The sequence below is a fragment of the Aquarana catesbeiana genome, linkage group LG02 (genome assembly GCF_042186555.1).
Source record: "Aquarana catesbeiana isolate 2022-GZ linkage group LG02, ASM4218655v1, whole genome shotgun sequence".
NCBI lineage: Eukaryota > Metazoa > Chordata > Amphibia > Anura > Ranidae > Aquarana > Aquarana catesbeiana.
The window spans coordinates 309086785-309104559 of record NC_133325.1 but is presented as its reverse complement, the minus strand read 5'-3'; the positions used below and the strand labels follow the sequence as shown (position 1 = coordinate 309104559).

The 17775-nt window shown below is 41.9% G+C and overlaps 1 protein-coding gene across 4 annotated transcripts in view; it reads right to left on the bottom strand.

Moving 5' to 3' along the window:
* Window positions 1–17775, bottom strand: part of CNGA3 (cyclic nucleotide gated channel subunit alpha 3) — a 107987-nt gene that overhangs the window by 78155 nt on the left and 12057 nt on the right. The window lies entirely within an intron of this gene.

The window sequence follows — 17775 nt, the reverse complement described above, 5'->3', positions numbered from 1 at the left end:
GCTTTTTTTAAAATCATACTTACCTAGCTGTCCCTCACCGGCTCTAAGACTGAGAACTGAGTGATCAAGAACTGTCTGAGAACTGTATGCTCTTACCCCCCCCCACGCTCACTGGAGCACTGAGCTGTAGAGGGGGCTAGAGTGGCTGGCCCAGGCTCTCAGCGGCTTGCTGAGAGGCGAGCTAGGTGCGCGTCCATGCTCCTGGGTGGATCCTTGGTGGATCCCATAGAGTCGCGATCTTTCCCCAGCCTTAAAGCAGAGTTCTGCATGCAAAAAAAAATTAAAAGTCAGCAGCTACAAATACTGCAGCTGTTGACTTTTAAAACAAGGACACTTACCTGCCTGCGATGTCCTCACCCGAAGCCGACCCATCCCTCGGCTCCGGGTGGAGGTGCCGGCAGCTTCACAGCCTGTTTCCCTACTGCGCAAGTTGCGCTGCGCGTCCTGACTGGTCCCTGCTGTCTTCTTGGACCTGTGTGTCTCCCAGAAGATGGCGAAGGGGGGGACCGAGACGGAGGAGGGGCCAGACAGATACTGCGGATACTGCGGCTATCTTTCGCCGGAAGTGGGAGCAAATACCTGTATTAGACAGGTATCTTCTCCCCCCTCCCCCTGAAAGGTGCCAAATGTGACAGCGGGGGGGGGGGGGGGACCGGATAAGCGGAAGTTCCATTTTTGGGTGGAACTCCGCTTTAACCGGCTCCGTGACGTCAGCTGAACTGCACTCCTGTGACAGGAGAAGTACAGCCAAATGAGCCTGGCTCCTAATTAAGCCCTAATTAAGGGCTCCTTCACATGTTCTTTGGTCTTTTCAGAGAGCATTTGACAGACAGTGAGGAGGCGTTGTATCTCTGCCTGCTTTAACCCTTTGATTGCCACATCAGCACTGCATGCAGTTGCGGGGTGCTTGCAAAACTTCCCAATTCACTTAATTGGGTCGCATTCTGGGGCAAAAGGAGGTATGATTCCTGCTGGGGCTGCAAAGCAAGGCATTTCTCAAAAGCATGGCTCAGCTGATCGGTTTTACCGTCCCTCCAACCACTAGTGTGAACGAGGCCTTGTTGTGTTATTATAAAAGAACACCGTGGATTATTCTTTTATTTATTTCATGATACTGGGCTTTCCTAGTATGTAGTACATCCCCCACCTCATGAGAAAGGATTGATTTTTTTTTTTTTTTTTTAACAAGTAGGTTTGATTTTTTTTTTAGTATTGAATAGATTTGTGAAGGTTAGAGCACCTGGCAGGCATTTATTGCCATTTATCCCCCTGCTAAGCAGATTCACTTTCTCTATTTGTCCTGGTGACCATTGTCACTAAGACAAAATGCGATGGGAAATACAAAATTTTGAGTTGTTGTCAGAATAGGAATTAAGGGTGAATCTCCCAATGGGTACGCACAAAAACACACCAGGTTTTAGTCATTCCCTACTCTATTCAAAACAATTAAAAATTGTTGGATTGGGATAGAGTTTAACTCCATTAACTGCCATTTTCAAAAATGGAATCAACCAATTAATCAATGGCAGCATGGGGAAAACTACGAGCTTCCCATGTTCTGTGAATGTCAATAACATTATTTTTTTGTTCTGTGCAGACTAAAGGAAATCTCGATCCCTGAACTATAATTCTGAATGAGAGGACTATCAACACACAATATTTAAGTGGATTTTTTGTATGTTTTATTTCACTTGTGGAACTTGGGTGGGGGAATTGTATTTTATTTCCAGTAAAGCATTTTCTAATGCAAGGGGTCCTTTCCTCCACCAATTCATAGGGATTAGCCCCACTGAGTGGAGAAGTTCCACATAAAGCACCTTACCTCTAGGAGTCCTGCACCTCCTTCTGTATGGCAGAGATGAAAAAGAGCCAATGCACATTTAGTCCCAATATGGTGTTGTGTAAATGACAGCCTAATTCTAATGTCATGCAGACTTATATTAAAATATCATAAGACCTGCACACTTGTTGGCCTTTTACCTGCAGGATACCCAACCTTATGCCCAGGTCATGCTGGAATTGCTTAGGAAAAATCAAAACATACAGTACTTTTCTTGATTTAAAATGTAACAATAAAGTCTAGCACTACTCCTGTAAAAAAAAGACTGAATGTAATAGTGTGAACTAGGTGATAACATTGAAAGGAAACATATGCAGTTGAAAAAGTTATTAATGCTTTACATATTATCTTTTTGTTGAATTAGGTGGTGTTATTGGGCACTATAGCAGGAGACACTACCACTGGATTTGACAGTTAATAAAATGTATTAAGCCATCGATTTCTCATTTCTACACTACACAATTCTTTTTAGCATTAATTTATTCAACAGTCACAAAGCACAGAATATGGAATAAAAATGTACAAACTAAATAATGTTCAATTCATTTTCTACCGTAACTTTGTCATTTATTTAATGTTCTCAGCCCTTCATGGTAAATTTACCAGATTTATATGACCCAGACTTATTCCTGGACTACAAACAACCAAGAGACTCGAGGTAGCTGTGTTAAACCATAAGCTTACATAATTCATTACATAAATTACAAGCTGCTTTCTTTCTGTAAAAGAGGTTTCAATTGAGTTCAAGGATAAATAGCCAAATGTTTTACAAACCAAAGAGATTATATATATCATAGAAAGTCATATTTAAAGCACATTAAACAGATTTTCTATCCAGTAAACCCAGCTAAGAAGATCTTATCATTTTAATCGCCATCTTAAAAAATCAAAATGTTAAAGAGGAACTTCACCCCTAAAAGTGAACCACCACTTTTCTGCCCCCCCCCCCCCGTCCTCAACTTTTGTACACATTCTTTTGAGGGAAGAGGTTGGAACCTGGTTTTGACAGGTACCTGCTCCCATTTTCGCCCAGATAGTCTAGGCAATTTGAGCAGAAGTTTGACTTCCGTCCCTCCCGCCTGCAGTCTCTTGAGACACGTCACAGATCCCAGGAGGCTGTGGGACTATTCACAAGGTGCAGCGCAGCTTATGCATGCACAGTGGGAATCCAGTTGTGATGCTGCAAAGAGTCATATTAAACAAAACCAGAGAAATTTCCAAGCTCAACTTACCGATCAGCCTGTGACAGGTCAATTTGGTTGGTTGCAGGCTGGTCAGTAAGTTGAGCTTGGAAATTTCTCTGGTTTTGTTTGATATGCATTGCCCTTCCAGTGCTCCTTGCTGCATAGGCCAGTTATAGGTGGGGGGCAGTGGCCATTTGTTTGTATTGCAAAGAGTCATAACCGGCTTCCCACAGTTAGCATGGCTGGGGACCCGAAGATCGTCGAAAAAACGGCCCCGTGTGAGGACAGCGCTGGATTTCTGGACAGGTAAGTGTCCTTTTAATATTTTTTTGGGGCAGGGCCTGAATAACTTCTGTAAACATATATCAATAGAATTCACAGCAGACTGAACTAAATGTCATCTTTTTCTGTGCTGGTATATGTAATTTATACAGTGGGTATAGAAAAGAATCACCCCCCTTTAAAATAATCACATTTTGTTGCTTTGCAGCCTGAAATGAAAAAAGACAGTTTTTGTTTTATCCAGCTGTTTTATCCAGTGTTTTTTTGTTTTATCCACTATTTACTCAATGCAATTTATAACATCGATGTGAAAGATATAACACCAACATGTCAGAAAAAAATTGAAAAAAAAATCAAAAACAGAATCGCTGAGTTGGAAAAAGGATCACTCCCCTCCAAAAAAATAACGTGTAAACTCAATCAGGTGTAGCTAATCACCTCCTCAATGGCACATAAAGCCATTTGACTTTCAACTGTGATCAGCTGTGGTCATTTTGATTAGCTCTGCATGAAAAGAACTTTCCTGGAGCATTTCAGTCCCTGGTAGTGCAACTGAAGCAATCAAATATGGGTGGCAAGGCACTGTCAAAACTGTCACTGGCAAGGCACTGTCACTGTGATTATTTTAAAGGGGGATGATTCTTTTCTATACCCACTGTATACATTTATAAATGATGTTCTGATGGAAGGAAATACTTATCGCTTATGCCGCGTACACACGGTCAGACTTTTGGACAACAAAGGTCCGACGGTCTTTCCGACGGACTTTCAACGGAGTTACGATGGATTTTCGGCGGACTTTCTAACGACCGGACTTGCCTACACACGATCACACCAAAGTCCAACGGATTCGTAAGTGATGACGTACGACCGGACTAAAATAAGGAAGTTAATAGCCAGTAGCCAATAGCTGCCCTAGCGTCGTTTTTTGTCCGTCGGACTAGCATACAGACGAGCGGATTTTTCGACCGGATTCCAGTCCGTCGGAAAGATTTGAAGCATGTTCCAAATCTAAAGTCTGTCAGATTTTCGACAGAAAAAGTCCGCTGCAGGTCCGATGAAGCCCACACACGATCGAATTGTCCGCTGGACTCGGGCCGTCGGACTAGTCCGGTCGAAAAGTCCGCTCCTGTGTACGCAGCATTTGACACAATAGACAGCAAAAGAGTAGAGAAGAGGTAGGGTCATTAAGGAATTATCTACTGTCTTTGTGTCCTTATTAGGGAGATTTCTCTTTACATTATGTTCTAAAACACTGACACCCTGTGTATCGCATTACCAGAACAGGAAGTGAAGGGAAATTGTCTCAATAGGGACAATAATATAAGCTGGACAGAGGTTCTAACCGTTCCTCATATAAGGAATATATGGAGGGTATACAGGGTATAAATCCTGTTGAATACTCTTAAGTCCTAATCACTCTATCCAATCAAAAAATCAAAAAAAAAAAAAACCATTTTGGCAGAATTGTAATTTTAATGTTATTTAAAAACTGTCTATTTCAATCAGCAAACACTATCATTTTCTAAAACTGCAAAAAAAAAAAAGTCTGGAGTTGCACATGAACACAAGAAGGAGAACTTCTCCAACAGACTGCAGCAATGTTACACCTTGGGGGTTATTTACTAAAGGCAAATCCACTTTGCACTACAAGTGCAATGCAAGTCCATAAACGGTTTGTGAAACAGAGATAATCAGGGAGAACAAGTTTGAACACATTCTCCCGTTGATGACCTGCACGCAGAGAATCCTCATTGACTGACGAAGTAACGGCCAGTTTGTGAAGCTGTGATCTGAGCACTTCATTGGTGATCTGTGTCAGAATTTATACTCCCCGATTCACCAGCTCAGAGGTGGAGAATAGGGAAGTGAAGAGAGAAACCCGGGGGATCTGAGGAGGAAGGAAGAAAATTATTAACTTTCTTACTCACTTTCTCATTATTAACTTTCTTAAGATTATTAACTTACCTCGATCAGACCCCCCAAGGCAGTAACCATGCCCCCCTGTCATATTTATGTATATATATATTAATTATGTAGGGGGACTCTTTATTTTATTAGTATTAATTTATCACTGCTTAATAAACAGATATCTCAGTGTTTCGGTGAATTTCTGGTACTGTAATCTCATTAAGTTTCACGAGTTTCCAGTATCAGAGGCTGTTCTCCACTGTTTGAAGTGTTTGTAGATCGCTTAACTCCTCCAAAGGAAAAGCGATCTACAATGCTTCATAAGCTGGCATCCAGAGGAGAACAAATGTTGAAATGTTTTTACTGCTTCATAAACGAACACCTAAAGGATCTGTCACTGATTTGTTTTGCTGTTCATAATATTATGGCTGAACTGTGTATTCACACCGAGTGCTTTCACACTGAGTCGCTGCGCTGGCAGGGCGTCAAAAAAAGTCCTGCAAGCAGCTTCTTTGCAGCACTTTAGGAGCGGTAAATACAATGTGAATTCAATGGGAAGCGCCTGCAAAGTGGCTGAAAAGCGCCTGAAAAGCGCCTTGGCAGCGGCGATTTGTGGGCGCTTTTAACCCTTTATTCAGTCACTAGCGGGGGTTAAAAGCGCCCCGCTAGCGCTTGAAAAACGCTGGTAAAGCGCCGCTAGTTTAAGCGGCACTTTACCAGCGTTTTTCGGGCGCTGGCAGTGTGAAAGGGCTCTTACCTGTCCAGGGAGCCCACGATGCCAGCACCCCAGCCGATCTTCAGCCGCTGCCATTCCTGGTTAGGGTACCCTTTCGGCTGCACAACCAGTTCCCTACTCCGCTTGAGCAAAGCGCAATGCACTTTATAATTGATCAAGCAGCGGAGGAAGGAGGAGGGGGCTGAACTTCCAGGAGACCACGCTGCGCCCCCCTCTCCTGAAAATCGGGACAGGTACCTGTCAAAAACTGAATACAGGCTCTCTTTAAATGTCACAGTAACCCAAGCTGCCTAAAAATAATATTACTCTTTAAATGCATTTTGATATACACGTAATCATTATTTTGCCACCTGTGTTACAACTGGAAGAATTCGCTGAGTGCTTTTTAACTTAGATTTCAGCAAGCTTTTGCACCTTGTTTTTAATCAGTACAGAATACTCTGTTACTGGGATTTTTCTCCTCCACTCTGATTAAATCAACTGACCTTTAACCAGTTTGCTGCCAGAGCCATTTCTGCATTAAATAAACCCCCAAAACATTATATATTTTTTGAAAACAGACACCCTAAAGAAACAAATTGTGGTAGTTTCTATTTTTTATGTTACGCAATATTAGCACTATGGTTTATGAGACTCAAAATATCAGTAAAAAATACACTAAAGTTCATTTAAGGGCACATAAACACAATATATTACCCATTTTCTGGCAAAATATAAAAGACGTAAATGGATACCAAACATGTCAAACCATAAAATTGTGTGCACACATGAAACGTCAACATTTGATATCCCACATTTTCGATAGACAATGCTTTAAATGCCCCTACAGGTCATCAGTTTAGAGTTAACCATGAATAATAGGCCTAGAATGATTGCTCTCACTCCAGTGTACACGGCAATACGTAACATGTAATATGTAATGTTTTTGTGTGAAGGTGCCTCTGACACATGCTTTTATGTTTGTACATGTGTGTATATTTTTGGAGGGCTTTGGATATAACTTTGATTTTTTACACTTTTTTTAGTTGTATATATATTTTTTTTAATAAACCTTCTTTTTCATCGCATAGGGGACAAAATGTCTCCAATGTGATGATTTTATTGGTGACAGGTTCTATTTAATGAGACATCAGGGGGTCCAAAAGACCCCCGATGTCTCTCCTGTCCTCTAAACGAATGCAATGCAGATTGCTTGTATTAGTTTCTTCCCCAGCCATACTGGCTGAAGAAAGTGAAGAAAGTGAAAAAACAGGGACAATGTTTTACACGTTCCTTCCTGGTCAACAACAGAAACAGTAGACAAGGGAATGAACACGAATGGGCATGTGGAAACATGGCAGGGATGCACGCAGGAGAGGCGACTGTTACAAGGGAGCGTGGTAGCGATCCAGTGGCTGCACAGCTACTGAATCACCTTCATCGGACAGCCTGCAGTCGTCCTGTCAGCCGCCATATGATGTACATTGGTGGCAGTAAAAGGGTTAAAACTGATCTAAACCCTCCTATTCTTTACAGCCAAGGAAGCTGCCATCTTAGCCTCTATTTAATCTGTAGTCGCCATGGTGTTGATCATGTGATCAGTTATGACAACAGCCATTTGATAGCTTGACAGTTCACTTGAAAGCACAAGGAACTGTGACAATTTTTATTCATGGCATACATTGAATATTACGGTTTTGGGAGACAGTTAGATTGCTGGGTTTATTTCTGCTTAAAACTATTTGAAAGATTCATGGAAAGAAGTTAATCACCTGACAGTAAAACAGACTTTTGCGAGAGAGAAGATCAGGAGCATAGTACTGTTCTTTGAATGGGGTGCACCTTGACTGCATCTGCTTTACATTTGGAATATTGTTCAGGGAACACTTTCAGCATACCTCTCAACTTTCCCATACCTCCCAACTTTCTGAAATTATAGTGCAGCATAAAACTTTTGGCAGTAAAATAGTAGATTTTGTATACAGATGTGCACATCAGACCAAAAAAAGGGACAACAGAGGTTGCATGAGGGACAGAGGGATTTGGTCCCAAAAAAAAAGAGACAGTTGGGAGCTATGCTTTCAGTACAGAGTTTACTGGCTATGTTATCCAGACCTGGCTACTCACTAGGCTAGTTCATTAATAATATCTATTTAGGTGTAAAAGAAGCATATATCTACATAAGTATTGTAAGAACACGGTGCTAAATAGGCTTCCTGAAAAAAATTCAAGGAGCATACTCCTGGTGGCAGAAGAGGATTAGGAGTTAGGGTCCCTGCCTAAATGCCACTTAACTGGTTCATGAACTGTAGTTTTGGTCAGATAGTTATATGTCACTAGTCTACTGATTTGTCTGCCCACAGGCAAAAGGAGAAAAGTAGCACGGGGTCTATGTATGGGAAGAAACTCGAGCAAGTGTACGCAGACCCAGAAGACTGCGCTGCCATTCGCTGCAGCACAAGCTGATCAACAGGTTGCGGCTAATGATTAATGGTCAGCACTCACTAATCGGCTCAGGGAATGACAGAAGAGAGCCCTGAGTCAGTAAACAACACAGAGCTCTCTTCGTACAGTGGCAATGTGCCCTTCTTTCTCTCCCTGCAAAGCAGGGAGTAAAAACTGGCACCTTGCTTAGTAAAAACAGCACACAGTAAACACACTAAACATTGTTAGGCACACATTTAACCGCCCTAGATGTTAACTCCTTCCTAGCCAGTGTCGTTAATACAGTTATAGTGCATATTTTTAGCACTGATCATTATATTAGTGTCACTGGAGATGTCAGTGGCAGTTAGTCAGTCCCCCCCCCCCCAGTGTCAGTTAATGTCAGATTGTCCGCTGCACTATCGCAGTCCCACTATAAGTTGCTAATTGCCACCATTAGTAGTATAATAAATAAATACAAATTTCAGTATCTTTACCATAGTTTGTAGATGCTATAACTTTTACACAAACCAATATACTTATTTGGATATATTTTACCAAAGACATATAGCCAAAGGTGTGCGCAGCCTACTGTATTAGGGTGTGCACCCCAAAGCTCAAACACATGCGTGTGTATATATATATATATATATATATATATATATATATATATATATATATATATATAGCAGTAGGGCAATGGCCAGTGTCGGTAGAGCAATGGATGATGTCAGTAGGGCAGAGATTGGTGTCAGTATTTTTATTATTATTATTATTATTTATTTTTATTATTTTTTTATTATTACTTTTTTTACAATTGTATTTTTTTTACAATAATTATTATTGTTTTTAGCCCCATTGGGGGGACTTTGGTGAAATATCAGGGGTCTAAACAGACCCCTGAATTCTCACTTTTGAGACAGAGAAAGGGAATGAGGACAGAGATTCCCCAGTCCCTTTCTCTGCAGCCAAGCAGCAGAGGAAATCTGCGCAGCACAGGGTGATTAGGGTGTGCCCAGGCACACCTGGCACACCCTGTGCGCACGCCTATGCAAATAACAGAATACATTGTGTCCAAAATTAAGGAAGAAATTGGATTTTGTAAAAAAATTTTATGGAATATGTTTTGCAGCAGAACCTAAAAAATATTGTTTTTTTTTCAAAATTTTCGGTCTTTTTTCACATATATATAAAAAATTGTAAAAACCCAGTGGTGATCAAATGCCACCAAAAAAAGCTCTATTTGTGTGAAATCGATGATCTACGTTTCATATGTGTACAGCACTGCATGACTGCACAATCGCCAGTTAAAGTAATGCAGTGCTGAACTGCAAAAAACGGTCTGGTCATGAAGGGGGTAAAATCTTTTGGCGCTCAAGTGGTTAAGGACAACTGTACATTTAGGCTATACTATGCTATGCCCAGAATTTGCTAACTTACTCTCCGATACAGCACCAAAGCACCCTTTGGTGTTCACATCCCATCTGGTAAAAATCTGTTCAGTGCTGCCTGTGACTCAGCATTTTGGCTCTATAGGCTTGAATAGGCTGTGTCTGGATCCAGTATAAGGCCCAAGCATAGAACAGATTTTAGATGGCAGAGGTGTAAATAAAAAGGAAGGTGGTGGTGGTGAATAACCAGCTGTGGAAGGAGGATAGTGTAGCATAGCTTGGTGGGGATTGAGGTAGAGCTTTCAGCGCTGTTGTACTGTGAATGACAATTGCACGGTCATGCTACACTGCACCCATATGAAATTTTTATCACACAAATAGAGCTTTCTTTTGGTGGTATTTAATCACCGCTGCATTTTTATTTTTTTGCTAAACAAACAAAAAAAAAAGACCAAAAATTTTGAAAATAATATAAAAAAATTAAAATGCAGTTTTCATAGTTTGCTATAACATTTTGCAAACAGGTAATTTTTCTCCTTCATTGATGTGTGCTGATGAGGCTGCACTGATAGGCGGCACTGATAAGGTGACACTGTCAGGCACTGATGAGGCGGTACGGGGGGGCACTGATAATGCTGCACTGATGAGGTGGCACTGATAGGCAGCACTAATGGGCACTGATAGGGAACACTGCAAGGTGGCACTGATGATGAGGCACTGATGGGCACTGATTGGCAGCACTGATGGGCATTGATAGGTGGCACTGGTGGGCATTCATAGGTGGCACTGGTGGGCACTGCTTAGCAGTGCTGATATGCACTGCTAGGTGGCACTAGTGGGTATTGGTATGTGGCACTGGTGGGCACTGCTGAGCAGCAGTGGGTCTGGAGTGGGTGGGACCGATGTCCCATTCACTCCAGACAGTAATCTACTTTTTTACATCATGATTACATCAGATTACCGGCTCTGTTTACATCACGTGGTCACCTGTCATTGGCTCACAGCTGATCACGTGGTAAGGGACCGGAATCGGACTGTTACTCCGATCTGTGATCAGCCGAGTCTCATTGACTCGGTGATCTCAGAGCGAGCCGCGCACGCCCTGCAGGGGGAGCGCAGGCAGCTCATGCACAGGACGTACATGGACGCCCTCCCAGCAATTTAGGCCTGCACTGTAGCCGGCTATAGCGCAGGCAGGAAGAGGTTAATATAGACATAAAGCACATTAACCCTTTAGTGTCGGTGTAAAACAAATATGCGGCCACACCGGACTGGGCTTTTTTCTGTGGGGCCGCATATTTGTGCATCTTCCATTGTGCTGGGAGCACAGCGCGCTCCCAGCACAGAGACCGGGGGTTTACTGAGAGCCCAGGCCCAGTTCTAACGGGGGGGGGGATCCTAAATGTCCGATTCTGGGTCACCTGATCACCGTGATAGCCTCTGATTGGCTATCACAGTGATCAGTCACTGTGAAGCCTGCCCCGTGTTTTCTGTCTCTGTGAATGGACGAGAGAGATAGATTATATCTTTCTCTGTACTTGCAAAGAGAGAGAAAAAAAAAAGTGTGTGGGGAAAAAAAAAAATAATTAAAAAATTTAGGTCAGTGCCAGGGTTAGTCCAGGGTCAAAGGTCAGGGTCAAAGGTCAGGGTCAGGATTTATTTATTTTGTTTAAATTTGTATCAGTGTCAGTGTGTTTTAGGTAAGATAAAAAAATAACAAAATGTGCACTATTGTTTCTGGGCTGTACTACTGGTACAAACAACTAACATACACATATGTGGTATTGCTGCGATCATCAGGAGCAGGAGAGTATATTTTGGTTTGTTCTTTGGTGGTAGGTTATGGTGGTAGCAAGAAATATACAGCTAAGTTTTATATAAAAACATTTTTTTCTCATATTTTGGGCCAGTTTTCCTTTGATGTTAAAAAAAAATCAGGAGATGTCCATTACCATTTACCACCAAATGATTAAAGTAAGCTAGCAATAGCAAAGTGATCTTGTGTATCAATATAATATAGTGTATCCACTTATATAAACAGTCCTTATAAAGTGCTTCAATTATAAAACAGAAAAGTGTTCCAGTGCACTAAAAGTGCTAACGTGCAAAATTCTTTATACAATAACATGTACAACTGAAACCATAGAGTCCATTCCAGTTAGATGAAATCCACAGATTCTATTGATAATAAACACACGTGTGCTTGTGTCCACTCCTGTGCTCCCCCTTGAGTGTATGCGCTCACCTTAGAGCGTATGACCTTACAACTGAGCTTGGTCAAAACACGCTTATGAACCAACTCTGCGTTCAGTGTCTGTGCTTGGGTCCTGGGCTGATTGCTTGTACGTTTTTCCACATGCAAAGTATAACAAAGGAAGCTTGATAGTGTGATATCATTTAAAAAATATATATTTATTCACAGATAAAAAACGCCCCTTTAATAGGGTACTGACATTTATTTGGTGCTACAGTGCACCACTCTATACAATTGCCGAACGTCGTTATTGATCGCTGAGCCAATGTGTCCTTTCTGTGCTGAGACCACTCTGCTGTCTCCCACACCGTCCTGTCCCCTCCCCAATGCGTGTCGATACCGGGAATATGACATATCTTCTTCAGGGGGAATTCCCCCTGGGGAAGAATTTTGCATGCTAGCACTTTTAGTGCACTGGAACACTTTTTTGTTTTATAATTGAAGCACTTTATAAGGACTGTTTATATAAGTGGATATACTATATTATATTGATGCACAAGATCACTTTGCTATCACTAGATTACTTTAATCAGTAGAGTATGTGTATAATACATTTCTGTTTTTGTATTTAATTGGAGTGGTTAGTGGGGCTACTCACTGCTAGATTTAGATAGCGAGGCACTTTATTTTGTATTTCAGCTTGGTCTGCATGATCGTATGGGATGTGATCAGTGCTAGCAGCTATCTTGATCAATTATTATAACATAGATGGTAGCTCGCAAGAACCTTAATATTTAGATGTACAGTTTTACTAACACATATCAAAGTTGCAAAATTGGGCTTAGGTATAATTTGTTTTACCCTTAGGCGGGTTCAGGTACATTTAAAGGAAATTTGTACTGAGAGAAATACAGGGATGCCATTCCTGACTTCCTGCTAAAATGCTAGTTGTCTAGATGTCTTTTTGTACTTTCTATGTCACTGAACTGGAACAAATATTCAACAAGTAAAGTCAAAGTAATTTTCATACTTTTGATGACTTATAAAGCACTAAAGGCAAAGGTTCGGCATGTCATTTCCAGAAATAGTGATCAGAAATGGTAACCCACATATTGGTCACAGGGTAGGGTTCCTTTGGTAAGACACCCTCAAGAGTTGTAGTGGTGTGGAAAACACAGCAACCCACTGTAATTGATCCAATGTCACCTTTCATCAATCAGGTGACTACAGTAAAATCATAGAAGGATGATTATTGATTTTTGCCACTGGTTATCGTTCTCCTCATAATGCTACTTTTGATGTAAATATGTGTGTATGCTTACTGCTTATTTACAAAGCCTATAATCACTACACATATTGTAAATATTAAAGGAGCTAAATTTTATGCTTCATCAAGCTCACCTGGCACATTTGTTCATACAGTCAGGTAAAATATAAGACTAAAGTGACACTATCATATAATTATTGCTCAGGAAGACAGTATTTCCAGCCAAGAGGGCCAATAGAATTCTTGCTTGTCTATAACCATTTCTAGCTTTCATTTCTGTACTGCATGTTGGACATAAAAAAGCCCTCTTTAACGACTCTTTAGAACTTTCATATTTTCAAAAAGTCCACTGAAATCAGTGTGGTTTCTCTAAGCAACACAGGCAATTTTCTTTTCTAAGTTTTTACAAATACATAGAGGCAGTATGGGGTCATCAGTGGTGACTATAATCCCTGTCGGTCCGATATCCACATCAACTGAATGCATAAAGCATATTGAATGGAAAAGGTGAAAAAGAAGAAATTTAGGGAAGAGAAGAAACTGAACGATGAGAAGAAAGAAAAGGGGAGAGAGACGAGTCCATTGGGAATGTGTCGGGGGAGTGCTAAATTGAGAGGAGCGTACTGTCGAAACGGGAGGGATGAAAATATGTGATCCACGGTTGCCACACTCTGAGAAATTTATCATGCGTATCCAAGAGAATGGCCGTTAGTTTCTCATTTACCATAATGTCATTCATGCGGTTTTTGACAGCCTCAAAGCTAAGCTCAGGAGTCTTCCATGCCCTGGCAATTGTCAATTTAGAGTAATCTACGCTGGGAGAACCGCTGAGTGTGGCTGCTCTGTTGAGGGTTGGAAAGCTCAATATTACTTTCCATGAATGTTGAGGACAACTGTGGATGATTAATAGCTGCCCTGTTTTGGAATTGATTGAGGATATTGTAAGGGGGTGTACCTCTCCGACCAGTCGGTCTCCTTGCCTTTTTTGACTTGGATGACATAAGTCTCCCCAAGTCAACAACCTCTGGTAAGCCTCTAATACCTTCAGGTGATGGCTCTTTCCACCATTATTACCCTTCCTGGTTAATTTGGTCGACTTTAAACTTTTACCCAGCCTCCTCACATACCTTCCACTTTAATCTGTGAGACAACGTGTGTCTAAGGAGTAATATTCTTGTGACCTGTTGGTCTCAGAGCCTCTTGTGACTTGGTCGGCATAAGTCGTTCCAGGTCATTTATTTCTGGTAAGCACCCTAAGACCCTGGGTGGTGGCTGTCTCACTTCCCCTACAATTCCCTACATCATTGGTGGACTTTGATAATTTGGTTCCCTGTGGTGCTAATCCTACTCAAGACTTTTTTTTGGACTGTACTTGTTTTTTCTTCATGTTTATTTATATTTGTATCACTGTTCACACGGTTTGATATTTTTATAATTTATATATTATATATACAGTGTACTATTTCTATTTATATCAACACTGCAGGGGGTTTTTTCACATTGGTTCACACTTTTTGTATACTATATATGCATTTTTCTAGCCTTTACACATGAATGTCCAATCATATGGTATGTCATGATTTATATATACACTTTATTTGGCTTTGAGATGCTATTTATTTGGAGTTTATAGCGCCACACTTTTCTTTACATATCTATTTACTACTTGGGTCTACAGGTGTGTTGGCAGCTGTTCATTCCCTTTTACATGCAGCGCTGTATTATTTATTATTTTTTGAATCGTCAATTTAGTCACAGCAAACAGATGTTGGGCCACTTGCCTTTCCGGGCGAAGTAGTTCAACAATTGGCTTGCCTAGTAGGGCTTCATAGGGATCTCTTTTGAGGTCAACATGAAATAGATTGCGTAGAGGAGCATAGGTTCTGACCCACAGCCTGCATGCCCTTAGTCAAGACCACCAAACATGTGCCATTGTCCCTTCATGTGAACACCCCCGAAAGCAGAGAGGAGAGTAGGATGGGATAAACCGGGCCAATCTAGCCGGTGTGTAGTACCACCTATACAGTACTTTATAGGCATTTTCTAAGGTAAGGACGTTGTGGTAACACTTTGAAAGAGTTATAGTCATTATTTGCCAGTCCTCTGGGTCTAACTGCCTCCGTAGTTCTTTTTCCCACTGGAGTTGATATGGCATCAACGGGGGTTTTCTCGCCGAAATTATAGAGTATACCAGGGATATAATGCCCAGGGAGTTGGGTCTAGCTCTGCATATTCTTTCAAAAGGAGTGAGAGTATATGGAGTAGGGCGAGATTTAATAAGCTGCTGAAGAAAATGTCTAAGTTGAAGATAGCTGTAATGTTCTCGCAAAGGGATATTGTGAGAGGACCATAGGGCATCAAAAGTTAGGATCCTAGTAGGAGTAAAAAGGGAATAGATATCTGTGGAGCCATTTGCGGTCCACCAGGAAAATTGGGCCTGGGTTATCGCAACCCGGGGGAATAATGGGCAATAAAGAAGTCTTAAAAGAGGGAGTGGGGGGAGATCAGACCCGCAGAATATTTAACTGAGTCCTATAATTTCAAAGAGTGTGCTAAACATGGCCCAACTGCAGGTCAATGAGCCGGGGGGAGCCAGGGCAAGGATGACACAGAATGGGAGCGGAGTCGATTAGATCAATAGTGGCCCATAATGGATGTGTTTCATGGAGATGAGACAGCGATGCTATGTTCGCAGCGGTATAATAGGCCTGTAGATTAGGAACCGAGAGGCCTCCATGAACCCTTTTAGCATACAAGATTTGTTTATTAATTCGAGGATAGGTGGATCCCCAAATAAAGTGTAAAAGCTTGCGCTGATGTATCCGTAAGATATATGAAGGCACTTGAACAGGTAAAACTTTAAAAAAAATAAAGTAGCTTCGGGAGGTAACACATGCGAACCACAGTTATCCTTCCAAACCAAGATAAAGGTAAGTGGGACCAGGAGGATAACATATCGGACAATTTTTTGAGCAAAGGTGGAAAGTTGGCCTGATACAGTCTCGCATGGGAGGAAGTGAGGTGGATACCCAGGTAGGGCAAGGAAGAAGGCCAGTGAAATGAGAAAGCTGTTTTCAAGTCCCTCAGCACTGGAGGGGAGAGATTGATCGTTGGATATAGAGGGGTTAACTCTTAGTCCCGAGAGGGAAGCAAAGGGGTCTAAAAGGGAGAATAGGTTTGGTGGGGAGATTTGGGGGGAAGTTAAATTTAGCAAAATATCATCAGCAAGCAAAGATATTTTATGTGTGGAGCCCGCTATATCGATACCTCTGATATCCGGAAGGGAACGGACTGCTTCCGCCAAGGGTTCTAAAGCCAAAACAAAAAGAAGTGGCGAGAGTGGGCAACCTTGACGGGTACCTTTCCTAATATTAAAGACAGATGACTCATTTAATTTTGGCCCCAGGAGAGTCGTAAAACACTGTCATCCATTGCAAAAATGATGCACCGAAACCATAGTGACGCAGTACGGACATAAGCTATGGCCAAGACAGAGTATCCTTGTTCACATCTAGAGACAGAAGCATTGATTCCAAAGAGCGACTATGGGCTACATGCTGCAGCTGCAGTATGCGCCGAATAGCGTCCCCCGCTTGTCTTTGCGGCACGAAGCCCACTTGGTCTTTCTTAACTAAACGGGGAAGGAATTCAAGCGATCAGCCAGGATTTTTGTCAGTATTTTCATATCCACGTTAATAAGGGAAATTGGCCTGAAGTTAGCCCACGAAGAGTAGTCACGGTCAGGTTTAGGGAGCATCACTATGTTAGCGGTTAAGAGGTCTGATGTGAATTTTTGTCCAAACGCGTTCAGCCCCTTCCATGAGACAAAGATCCAACTCGGAGCGAGTTTGGTCTAAAAGCTTGCAATTGGCGGGAGTAGGGGCCCCGCTTGAAAGCAGTGGAGAGTACCTTCAAACGGGCCTCCAAGTCCCGTTGTTTTGGGAGGCGTTCTCGTTTACGCTAACTGTATAATACGGCCCCTGAGAACTGCCTTATATGTCTCCCAGAGAGTTACGGGAGATGATACTGAGCCTGCATTAGTGCAGAAGTATTCCACAGAAGATTCTAAGATAACAGCTTGAACCTCCTTGAGGGTCAATAATGAATCGTTCAAGACCCAGGGTGAATGTTGACGCTTGTCGAGAATGGATCGGCACACGACCAAGACGGGATCATGATCTGACCATGGGGCGGCTAGAATAGAAGTAGATACCACTAAGGGGAGGTGCTTTCTCAGCATAAACATGTGGTCTATTCTAGAGTGAGAATGATGGGGGAGGGAATAATCCCTGCCCAGGGGGTGGAACTCCCTCCAGAGATCAACCAGATCGTGAGACTGTAAGGAGCGAGCAAAATTTTTAGCGTCAGGGGTTGGGGTAGTGCATTCCGAAGGGTAATTGTCCAAGGGGGGTGACTTATTTTTACTGAGGTCCCTTACCAGTCTATGCCTACCACTAAGAGGAATATGCACTAAAATCAACACCAAACAATACCTCATGTTGTGAGACAATGGAAACTGTAAAGCAGACAGGTGCACAAACTGCACTGGCATAACGGTATTGGATTA